This window comes from Loxodonta africana, chromosome 18 (assembly GCF_030014295.1).
Source record: "Loxodonta africana isolate mLoxAfr1 chromosome 18, mLoxAfr1.hap2, whole genome shotgun sequence".
NCBI classification, from domain to species: domain Eukaryota; kingdom Metazoa; phylum Chordata; class Mammalia; order Proboscidea; family Elephantidae; genus Loxodonta; species Loxodonta africana.
In genome coordinates this window covers 10,930,900-10,943,246 of record NC_087359.1, presented here as the reverse complement: position 1 = coordinate 10,943,246, position 12,347 = coordinate 10,930,900, and positions in this window count along the sequence as shown.

Here is a 12,347-nt window from a genome sequence, read left to right as displayed (position 1 = left end):
TATAGGGGTTAGGATTTACAACACATATTTTTGGGGGGACACAATCCAGACCATAATAGTCCCCACTGTGGAGAAGGTTTGTAATCAGGTGGTTGTGGGAGGTGACAGCCATCAGACTCTCTGCAGCTGCCCTGGTGGTGCTGGTTTAATAGCTGTTGGCCAAAATGGCCACAGGGACAGAGAGGACCACCATGCCAGGCTTGGCAACATGGGACTCCCTTTTTCCTCACTGAGGCTGCTCTGATTACAACTCTTGCTAAAGTTTTTAGTGATGCCAACAGTGAGTCCTAATACCAGCTGGGGTGGGGGAAGACCACCAGTCCACCTGACAGCAGGTGCCCTGCACTAAATCCCTCCCCCAGGAGGTGCGGAGGCCTAGCTTGAATAGGCCCAGTCCTGGCTCAGATCTGCTCCCTGCGCGTCATGCTCCTCAGGGTGCTCCTGGCCAAAGCACTCGCCTTACAGTGAAAGCAACAGGCAACGGGCTTTTGCTGCAGGGAAATTATTTTCCTTTTCTGAACCTCCTCATGCAGACGCAGCTGGCCCTAGGGAGGAGTTATAGCCCATTTCCTCAGTAGTCTTGGAAGTGAGATTACAGGATCAGAGTATGCCATCTTTTCACACTCCTGACAGGTGTATCAAAACGCTTATAAAAAGCCTCAGCACAAGGGCAACCTTGAAGCCTCGCACTGGCCACAGTTCCTGACAGTCCAGGTGCAGCACGTGCTCATCGGGGGAGACACCAGCAGGACTGCAGCCGCCCATCTGGGACTCATCGCCCATTTCTCTCCCGTCTTAGAGCAGACTCTGCCCCTGGGCAGTGCAAACCCTCCACAGTTCACCCCCTTGCGCTCCACAGGGCCCAGCGGATGAAGGCAGAAGCACGGGGCAGGGTAGGGTACACTCAGCGACCACGTGGCGCCCGGTCACATGAGCGTGTGCGCCTTCGCGTGAGGGCCCAAGCGAGGCTGCGGGGTGGAGGGAGGAAGAGGGTTCCCTCAGCAATGCCACCTCCCCAGGTGTCAAGAGTTGCTCTCTGCACCCCAAACCCCTCCTTGCTTCCTGGCCTCATTCAGCAGAGATGTCCCTACTACTGCTTTGGCTCGGATGCTTGGTGCAGGGTGCATGTGGTGGACCCCGTCTCTGCGTGCCTAGCTGTGAAGCTGCCCTGCTAACGCTTGCTCCCCCATTATGACCCTAATACCTCGCAGCATGTTTTCTCCTTTTCAAAATGGGTGATTGAGAGCTTGACACAACTAACTCCACAATGATACTCTAAGTAACCTATAAGTTTTTTTTTTAATTTTTATTGTGCTTTAAGTGAAAGTTTACAAATCAATTCAGTCTCTCATACAAAAATTTATATACACCTTGCTGTATACTCCCCCGAATGAGGCAGCACACTCCTTCCCTCCACTTTCTATTCTCGTATCCTTTCAGCCAGCTTCTCATCCCCTCTGCCCTCTCATCTCCCATCCAGACAGGAGCTGCCCACATACTCTCATGTGTCTACTTGAGCCAAGAAGCTCAATCCTCACCAGTACCATTTTCTATCCCATAGCCCAGTCCAATCCCTGTCTGAAGAGCTGGCTTTGGGAATGGTTCCAGTCTTGGGCTAACAGAAGGTCTGGGGACCACAATCCCCAGGGTCCTTCTAGTCTCAGTCAGACCACTAAGTCTGGTCTTTTTATGAGAATTTGAGGTCTGCAGCCCACTGCTCTCCTACTCACTGAGGGGTTCTCTGTTGTGTTCCCCTGTCAGGACAGTCATCAGTTACAGCCAAACACCACCTAGCTCTTCGGTCTAAGTCTGATGCAGTCTCGTTTATAGGGCCCTTTGTCTCTCTTAGGCCCATAGTTACCTTGTATATGAGTTTGTTTGTTAATTGCACCAGCTGCACTGGTCTCTTTCCAAAGGGGTGCGGGGTCATCTTGGCTTTTTCAGCCTTGCTCTCCCTCCTCTTCTTTGTTCTCTTGAGAGATGACCTTCAGCCTGCAAGATGGCAGCTAGGAAGGCTGCCTGGCACTTTTGGTCTGCAACTTTCTTTCTTGCACCTTATCTCGGTCACAGTAAACTTGGCAGGCCAGTTCCACTAGCCAAGAGCTTTTTATATGTTTTTGTTTGTTTGTTTTGCCTGTTACAAACAGAGAGTCAAAATGCCTGACATCCATATCTTTAGTTTAATAGTTTCTTGTAGTTGTGATGTATACTCATCTGACCATCTGTGGGCTATGTGCTTGCAAACATGTAATCCTTGGAAAATGATATTTAAACTTTAATGTAAAATTGCTTTTTGGGACTCCATAAAGACAGCTTGCATTGCTGCCCGACTCCCCATTAGTGTTACCTCCTGATAAACATTCTCTTTCTAACTTGGAGTACATTTCATTGGCTAGACTGCTCCAGGGCACGGACCCCAATCGTGTAATACCCATCAAACTCCAACTCAGGCTTAGCCTTCTCCGTGTCGCTGTTCCCACATCTCTCAAACGGGGACGTGAACTGCCAGTCTGCTTCTTGCTGGTCCCCGAGCTACACTAAGACCCTTGCAGAGGGGGCCTGTCGCCTGGCTGAGTCCAGGCATCCCAGGAACTGCTCAGTGTCTGCAGACGACTGGCCAGGCTTACCCTGCTCCCACTCCACTTCTCCTGCTCTGCTCCTCCCTGGTGAATTCCTGAGCAGCACAGCCCATCAGCTCCTTCTTGTCCTCACCCACCACCACCCCTGGCGTCTGCTTTCATGATCATCTCCACCTGCAGACTTCAGGGGGCACTGCAGTGCTGGTATCAGCACACAGGCAGTACTGGTGTGGTCCCCGGACCAGAGGGGGATTCGGTAAGCCACCCAAACTCTAGTGGGATCCAGACGATGTCGTGGTTTCCATGCTCTGCGAGGTCCAAAGTGCTGAGTCATAGTCTTTGACTTCCAAGTCAGCACCCTTTCTTATTTACCACAAGGACTTTGCCACTCTCATGTTCCTTCCCACGTAGTCCTCACCTGGAGCAGCTCCCCTTGCCTCCCACCTTACAGACAAATGGGAGCCCGGTGCCAATTCCTAGGGTTCTTCCAGCTCCCCACTGCTCCCTAGTATCCACCATCCGTCTCATGCCTCCAGCATGGGAGTCTGACTCCTGGTCCCGGGGGCCTAAAGCTTATGTCATTTGGAGCACTCACTTTAAAAAAAAGAATACAAAATTAGGTATGAAGGTGAATGTTGATTCGAATAAGAAAAACTCACAACAAATTGCAAATTATAGAAAGCTGATAAATCCACAAATCTCAGACAATTAATAAAATATTTTTATTAACTGCCTGAAACACCTCTAATATGTCTTCTCCTCAATGTTTGGCTGCAGGCCTTGATTGCCTCTTCAGATGGCAATGATTTAGTAATTTTTTTATAGAAAGAATGGAAAGGGTTGATTAAAAAAAAAAAATAGTGACAATTTAGAAAAGATCTGGTCAGGGTCACATTCCTACTGGAAACACCAAGTACATTTTTAGGATTGCTATGAGATTTGGCAACAGGTCTATAGAGTTTCTGTTCTGTCTGAGCTGTAGGACTGCAAATGTTTCAAGTTTCAGGGTGCAGGAACTGGTCATCTCAAATCCGTGGTGGCCTCGGAGTGGCATTCAATGAGCTTCACAGCATTGTTGATTTCTAGATTTCACGTCAAATCAGGATGAGACGGAAACTACATCCCACGTTTGCGATTCACTCCTTTTATTTAACAGGCGTGCACACCCTTCTGCTGATTTCGGCTGTTTTCTAAGAAGGTACCTGGTGCATTTTCGTGTGCTTTGTGTGCAACCGAAATAAATGAAATCTTCACGTGCCCTGTGGAGACTTTGTCACTTTTGAGAGTTTTCAAGATAGTCATTGATTTGAAAATCAGTCTGATGTAAGTAATTTCCATCTTGTTGGAAACGGTATACAAGCATAACAATACAGGCAAGGAATAGACTAACCAAGAGCACACAGCAGTTTCAACATTTAAAAAAGAAAAAAAAAAACTTTCATTATGCTGAATGAAATAAGCCAGACACCAAAGGACAGATATTGGATAATCCCTCATATGAAATATCCAGAGTAGGCAAATGCATAGAGATAAAAAGGTTATTAGTGGTTACCAGGGGCTGGGGGAAGGAGGGAACGTGGAAGGCACACTGAGCTTCTGTGAATGTGATTCATGTCACTACATTGTACTCTTAAAATGATTAAAATGGAATTTCTTTTGTTGTTGTTATATTTTGCTATTGCTGCTGTGCCATTGAGGTGGCTCTGCATGACCCCACGTACAACAGAACAAAAGACATTGCCTGGTGGTCCTGTGACACCTTCACCATCGTTGGTATGCTCAAGTCCATTGTTGTGGCCACTGTATTTTGAGTGCCTTCCAACATTCATCTTCCAGCATTATACCAGACAATATTCTGTTCTAACTCATTGAATTCCTTGGCTGGTTTTCAGAGTAGACCACCAAGCTTTTCTTTTTAGTCCATCTTAGTCTGGAAGCTCTGCTGAAACCTGTTCACTGTGGGTGACCCTGCTGGTATTTGACATACCAGTGGCCTAACTTCCAGCATCACAGCAACATGCAAGCCACCACAGTAGGACAAACTGACAAACAGATACTGGATATATATTTTACCATAATAAATTAAATTTTTAAAAATTGTGGTGAAAATATACATGTCGAAAGATCTGCCAACACAGTAACTTTCACATTTATAATTCAATGACATTGATTATATTTTTCATGTTGTGCCACCATTACTTCTATCCTTTTCTAAAATATTCCACCACCACGAACCTAAACTCAGTGCCCCCAAACAAAAACTCCTCCTCTCCCACCCGTGGAACCACTAAGAATCTTTGGCTTTGATATATTTGCTTATTTCATATAAGTGAGATCATACAGTATTTGTCCTTTTGTGACTTGTTTCACTCCGCACAATGTTTCAAGGTTTATCCACGTCATGGCACACGTCGGTGACTTCATTTCTTTAAATTTATGGCTGCATAATATTCCAATCTATGTTCATACCACATTTTATTTATCCATTCACAAAATTTTTTTTTTAATTATTTCAAAATATTTTTCTGAGAAGCATCTCTTTTGTCCATTGTATGCTTTGTTCGATCCTCTGTAAATACTGGGGTTACAACTTTTAAAAAAATTGTTAGCAGGGTTTGGTGAAGTTTATCATAACAGGATATAATAAAGGTCACAGGACTTACTGGGGTCAAGAGACTCGTCAGTGGGCCAATGCTGACCTGGTACGCTGCTGGACACACATCCCGAGGCTACCTTTGTTACCTTCATCTTCCTTCTGCTTTTTTTTTACTTCTGCTTTGTTGCTTCCTGTCTGGGAGCGTCTTGATTCTGATAATATTCTTCATCTGTGTTGTTGTTCTCACTGTCCACATTTTCTTAGCTATTATGATTCTCTTCTATATCTTCGAGATTTTGACCATTAGCATTTTTTGTTTCCATTGTGAGATATTTGTATTTTGAAGCTTCTATCAGACTTTCATTTTCTTTTTCAGGAGAGTACTTCGTTCTAGTTATGTTTGCATTTTGGTGTGATTGATAATTCTAAAAAAGCATACTATATTAACCTGAACTTAAGGCAGATACAAGTGCTGCTCAAATGCATTTTAAGATTGCCGCTGGGCTGCATCCAGCTCTTCACTGTGTGATACAATAATCTCACGCCATAGCCACTCATTTCCAGTGAATGCGTGAAGGGCTTTTGTTACTAGGACATGAGTTTCTTTAGGCCCTGGATTTCCAGTCTTTGGCACAACAAGGGGCCTCAGGTCTGATCTGAAATGTCAGGCTGCAGAAACTACGACTTTGCACAGGTATGCTCACCTGAGAAACTACTCGATAAAGGGGGCACGTTGGCTGCAACTGTACGTGCTACTCTGTAGGATGTGTCCCTAGGAGCGAGAACTCTCAAGCTGACTAGCTCCCAGGGAACCATCCTGGGCTCCAGTGTCCACTTCTGATGTCAGCAGCATGCTGCACAGACCGAGTGTTGGCCTGGCACACTTTCAAACTTGTCTCACCTCCATCCCTGCATCCCTTGGTACCAAGTTGTCACAGGCGGGGTTATCTAGAGATGTAAAACCAGTGAAGCGCATGCATGGATGGACAGATAGGTAGATAGACAGATCTCAAAGAAATGGCTCACACGGTTGGAGAGGCTGGCAAGTCCCAAATCCACAGGTCAGGAATCAAGCTGGAGGCTTCTCCTGACTCATGTAGCTGCAGGGGCTGACAAACCCAAGATCTGCAGGTAAGCTGCAAGCTCAAATTCCAAGAACTGGAGGTCAGACGATGACAAGCCAGATATAAGATCCAGAGCTAGAGCCTTGCTGTAAACATCCATTCATATACTGAAGGCAGGCCACACCTCCAAGGAAACGCCCTCTCAACTGACTGGCTACTCACAGCAGATCTCATCGTGGAGTTGATTACCATCATTACATAACTGCCGAATTACATCATCACAGAACTGTCAAAGTATATCATAACTGCTTGAGGATCATGGCCCAACCAGGTTGACACACAACCTTAACAATCACAGTCCACCCCTTGTCAACTTGGCACCTGTGCACATCTCCTTAAACCACAATCTCTAAATAATTACAAAGTCATACTTGCATCTAACATGAAACAACTAATATGCATATAACTGCAAATGCACTAGCTCTGTTCACATCATTTTGTATGTGAAGAAAATAAAAATATGTGACGCACACATCCAAGGAAGAAATACTCCTAACAATTACAGACCTTGTTTCTGCAACTGGTCATGTGGCTGTAGCTGGTATTTAGAACTACCTTCTTTCAACAGTCACTCCATATTCCCTTTACCCTCTGCAAGCACCTCAGCTGGTCCTGGTTCTTTGCCTGGTGAGGTGACCCAAACCTTCATTCCTGAAGGGTCTGGGCCATTAGTAGTCACGTTGGATTTGGGTTGCTGTAGTCTTCCATTGACTTTAATCACAGGGCATGGCAGTACTAAGAGACGCAGGAAGGGATCCCCTGAATTCCAGGCATACTCTTCTTTATTTCCATTATGTAATATCAATCTGATTCCCTCTTGGTAATCAGGATCGATCATAGCAGCTAACATGGTAACTTCCTTCTTTGCCTTTGATCCAGAGGCATGAGGAGCCCAAAGTGGCCAGGTGACATTTTTAACCTCCAGTTCAACGGAATCAATGATGTGTTTCCAGGTGGAAGCATTCCTCCCTTTGAAAGACCTCCAGTCCTACAGAGCATAAGGTCGCGGACCAGGAGACAAAAATTTTGGGAGCAGGTCACCCAGGGTAGTAGTGAGTGGTGCCACTCCCACTCCTAACCCTTAATTCCTGGGCCCATGAATCCTGGCTATGGTAGAAACAGCACCATATACTGGTTTAGAGCATATACAGCCTTCTGGAGAACATTTTCCCAGCCCTCCAAAGCACCAGCACCTAGCCGACATTGTAATTGTGTCTTTAGAAGGCCATTTCATAGTGCTATCCAGCCACCTGCTTCAGGATGACAGGGAGCATGGTAAGACCAGTGAATTCCATGAGCATGGGCCCATTACCATACTTCATTTGCTGTGAAGTGAGTTCTCTGATTCGAGGTGATGCTGTGTGGGATACCATGACAGTAGACAAGGCATTCTGTAAGTCCACAGATGGTAGTTTTGGCAGAAGCATGACATGCAGGGAAGGCAAATCTGTATTCAGAGTACAAGTGTCTACTCCAGCAAGAACAAAATGCTGCCCTTTCCGTGATGGAAGCAGTTCGATGTAATCAACTTGCCACCAGGTTGCTGGCTGATCACCTTGTGGAATGGTGTCGTATCGGGGACTCAGTGTTGATCTCTGATGGCAGACTGGGCACTCAGCAGTGGCTGTAGCCAAGTTAGCCTTGGTGACTGAAAGTCCATGTTGCTGAGTCCACGCATAACCTCCATCCCTGCTACCATGGCCACTTTCTTCATGAGCCCGTTGGGTAATGATGGGACTGGTCAAGGAAAGAGGATGACTGGTTTCCACAGAACGCATCATCCTAACCACTTGTTAAAATCCTCCTCTGCTGAGGTCACCACCTGGTTAAGTTGTCAACAATCCACTGTCATCCTCCAAGATTCATGTTTTTTGCACAGACCAAATAGGTAAGTTGAATGGGGACGTGGTGGGAATCACCACCCCTGCATCTTTCAAGTCCTTGATGGTGGCAGTAATCTCTGTAATCCCTCCAGGAATATGGTATTGCTTTTGATTTACTATTTTCCCAGGTGGGGCACTTCTAATGACTTCCACTTGGCTTTCCTTACCATAACCTCCCTTACTCCATTTGTCAGGTATCCAATGTGGGGGTTCTGCCAGTTGCTGAGTCTGTCTATTCTAATTGTGCATTCTGGAACTGGGGAAATCACTACAGGATGGGTTTGGGGACCCACTGTGAGACAGATATGAGTTAAACTCTATTAATAACCTAACCTCCACATGCTCCTACTCTGACTAGTTGGCCACAGTGACGTTTTGGTCTCCTGAAATTGGTGTCAGTTTACAGCCAGTAACTAGTAATCTCTGAAAGGTCTGATTATTTCCTTGTCCCCAGTGAACAGTCACTCTCGTAAAAGGCCATAGATCCCTGTGGGGAAGGCTGAAGAAAGATATTAACAGAATAAAATTCCGGCAGTGTAGTGGGGTCCTTTCTCAAGGGACCTGGCCTTCCCTTCATTCAAGGGGTTGTGGGTTTTTAAACTCGCTCAAGTCTGGGAATTGATTGAGGGGCCTGGGTACTCTGGCAATTCAAGTTAAGACTGCTATTCCTTTGACCTAGAATTCTTCCACTTGTACAGATCAAGTAAATATTTAGATTTCCCATGTACTTCACTCCTAAGGACACCAAGACTAAGTAGCCAATGCTGTTTAAGTCCGTAAGAGTCAGGCTATTCTGATTACTGCCTTGACTTCACTGTCCATTACAGTAACCACATTCACCTTGCTTTTGTCCGTTGATCGAGTGCCACCATTTGGCCCATATCACCACGGGGTCCAATCAGCCCCATTGTAGTTAAAAATTGATAAAAAAACCATTGCTGTTGAGTCGATTCCAACTCATAGCAACCCTACAGGACAGAGTAGAAATGCCCCATAGAGTTTCCAAGGAGCCCCTGGTGGATTTGAACCACCAACCTTTTGGTTAACAGCCGCAGGTCTTAACTACTACACCACCAGGGTTTCCCCATTGTAGTTAGGTGTCTTAATTCAGTTAGGGCAGTTCCCACTGTTAATCTGACTTACATAAAATAGCAATCACAGCAGTCTTCAAGGATGCTGGAGCTCCCTTCACAAATTTGTTCCTTACCACTGTGGTAAAAGGTGTGTCCTCTGGGCGCTCCATGTGTGGGTCTGTGGGTCTAAACTGATAAATCCACTCTAACATGCCAATTTCCCCAAGCCTTTAGATACCTTCATCTATAATATACTAAGGCAGGTCTATTAATATTTGGTTTATATAATTTGCTTATTTCATATAAGTGAGATCATGCAGTTTATTTGTCCTTTTGTGACACTTACTTCACTCAGCATAATGTTCCCAAAGTTCACCCATGTGACATGTATCAGAACTTCATTTCTCTTTATGGTTGCATAATATCCCATTGCATGTACGAATCACATTTTGGGTATCCATTCATCTGTTGATGGACATTACCCTTACTAAAAAAAAAAATATTTATTTTGGTAAGAATATACACAGCAAAACATACACCAATTCGACAGTTTCTACACTGAATATGTTCTCTGAGTTGTGCAACCATTCTCACCCTCTTTTTCTGAGTTGTTCCTCTCCCATTAGCGTACATTCACTGCCCCCAAGATTTTGCTCTAGTATTTCAAGTTGCTGTTGTCAATCTGTTTACCCTAAATTTTTAAAGGATATTTTTGTTTGGTATTGACTACTGGACTGAATGACTTTTGTTTTATTTTTGGCATTTTACTGATGTCATTTCTTTGTTTCCTGGCTTCCGTTGTTTTTGATGAGAAGTCAGCTGTCACTCTTCTTGTTTCCCTGAATGTCTTTTTTTCTTTGTATCCTTTTAGGGCTTTTCTTTGGTTTTTAGGAGTTGGACTATGCTTCCATGTGTTTTTCTTTGGGGTTTGCTGTGCTTTCTGGGTTGATATACAACAACCGATTTGTAAACTTCTTAGACATTATCTCTTTAAATATTTTTTCTGCTCCATTTTCTTTCACCCCTCCGTTGGAAGTTCAATTTCACATACATTAGACCACTTGATTTTGTCCCACAGGTCTCTAATATTCTTTTATGGCTTTTTTTTTTCTTCTCATTTTCGTAACGTGCTTTGACTTGTATAGGAATTCTACTGATGTGACTTCAAGTTGAAAAATCTTTTTTTCGGCTGAACCCAGTCTGGTATTCAGGTAACTCAGTGAATTCTTCATTTCAGATACTTGAGTGAGCAGACCTTAGTCCTGGGGTGTGGCTTCTCTAGGGTCTCAGAGTGCCTGGTTGCACCACTGTCTCTTCTTTTGGTGGGCAGCAGCTCCAATGTCCCAGCCCTGAGAGACTTCTGCAAACTCCATTCAGTCTCTCATGAGACTCTGCAATCAAAAGACGTTCAAAGAACAGGTAGCTCGTTATATTAAAACTGCCTCCAGTTCTATTTATTTGTGTATACATCTATTAAAAATTAGGGATTATATTGATTCTTTACCCCGTCTCATCCTAACAATAAGTGACTCTCATCTGTCGATACATAAACTAATCATCAAGGGAAAAAAAGCCCCAGGCATTATTAAGAGATGCATCTCCAAGATAATTCAACTTTTTAGTTTGATAAAAATTCACATCTATTTATGGTGCTTGGATCAATTATGTGCTAATAATAACTAATACTAATTCAATCAGGAGAAATATTTTCAACACTTCAGACTTAAGTTCACATGAAATTACCAACTAAATGTATGCATGAGTATGTGTGCACATATAAAAAAACCAAACTTGTTGCAATTGAGCCAATTCCGACTACGTACGCATAACATCTGCAGAGAAAACAGAGCCATCAATAAATTACGTTCAGGAATAAACACTTGCATTTAAAATAAAATCTGTGGACAGTTCAAGAGAAAAGGATATAAACTTCTGACCGTTAACCAAGAGATCGTTTATATGTTTACAGAGTATGATGGTAGGTTTCAAATTATTATGGTATTTTGGACCTATCTGACACATTTAATGAGTGATGTAACGCTTTCGCTGTAGAAGTCCATATTTACAGTATTTGGTGTGATGGTTAAGACTGTGCGTCAACTTGGCTGAGCCATGATTCTCAGTGTTTATATGTGATGACCCCCATGAAGGGATCTGCTGTGAGTAGCCGGTCAGTTGAAGGGGAGTTTCCTTGGGCATGTGGCCTGCATGTGAATATAAGTGGACGTTCTGGTTTTTGCCCTCTCTGGATCCTAAAGTTGCCTCCTGTTCGTCTGACCTCCAGTTCTTGGGACTTGAGCTAGCAGCTTACCTGCTCATCTTGGGATTCATCAATCTTCACAGCCTGTGAACAAGAGCCCTGCTGATCTTGGGTTTGCCAGCCCCTGCAGGTACGTGAATCAGGAGAAGACCTGCAGTCTTCTCTGCTGATCTTGGATTTGTTGATCTTCGCAGCCTATGAAAAAGAACCCTGCTCTCCGATCTGCCGGTCTTGAGTTCAGCAGCCCCTGCAGCTATACAAATTGGGAGAAGCCTCTACCCTGATCGGCGGACTTGGGACGTTCCAGGCTCTACAATTGCGTGAGCTGTTTCCTTGATATAAATCTCTCTCTATATGTATCTATATGCTTTACGTGTTTTGCTTCTTTACAGAACCCAGCCTAGGACATTTGGTACCAAGAGTGGTTCTAGAGAAACAAAATTGTAAGATGTTTTCCAAATTGATTCTCAAGTCTGGTTAGTCTTTTTTGTGTGTGTGCTGTTGACAGTTTCTTTTTCCCACTTAATTTTATGTGCTGAGTAGATTATACATTGTCCTTTCCTCTTATTTGTTGTTGATTTTGTTTTTCCTGAGTCTCTATTTTTTTCTTGTATTTTGTTTTGATGAGTAGGATAGTTTGTCTCCTTTGTGGTTACCTTATTATTTACTCCTATTTGTCTAAATTTAACCTAACTTTTATTTCTTTGTATTGCCTTATCTTTCTCTCCATATGGAAGGTGTATGATTACATTTCTTAGTCCCATTTTATTATTCTCATGTTGTCTTCTTTTATATAATAACATCGCTGTTACACTGTTTGGGGCTTTTTTTT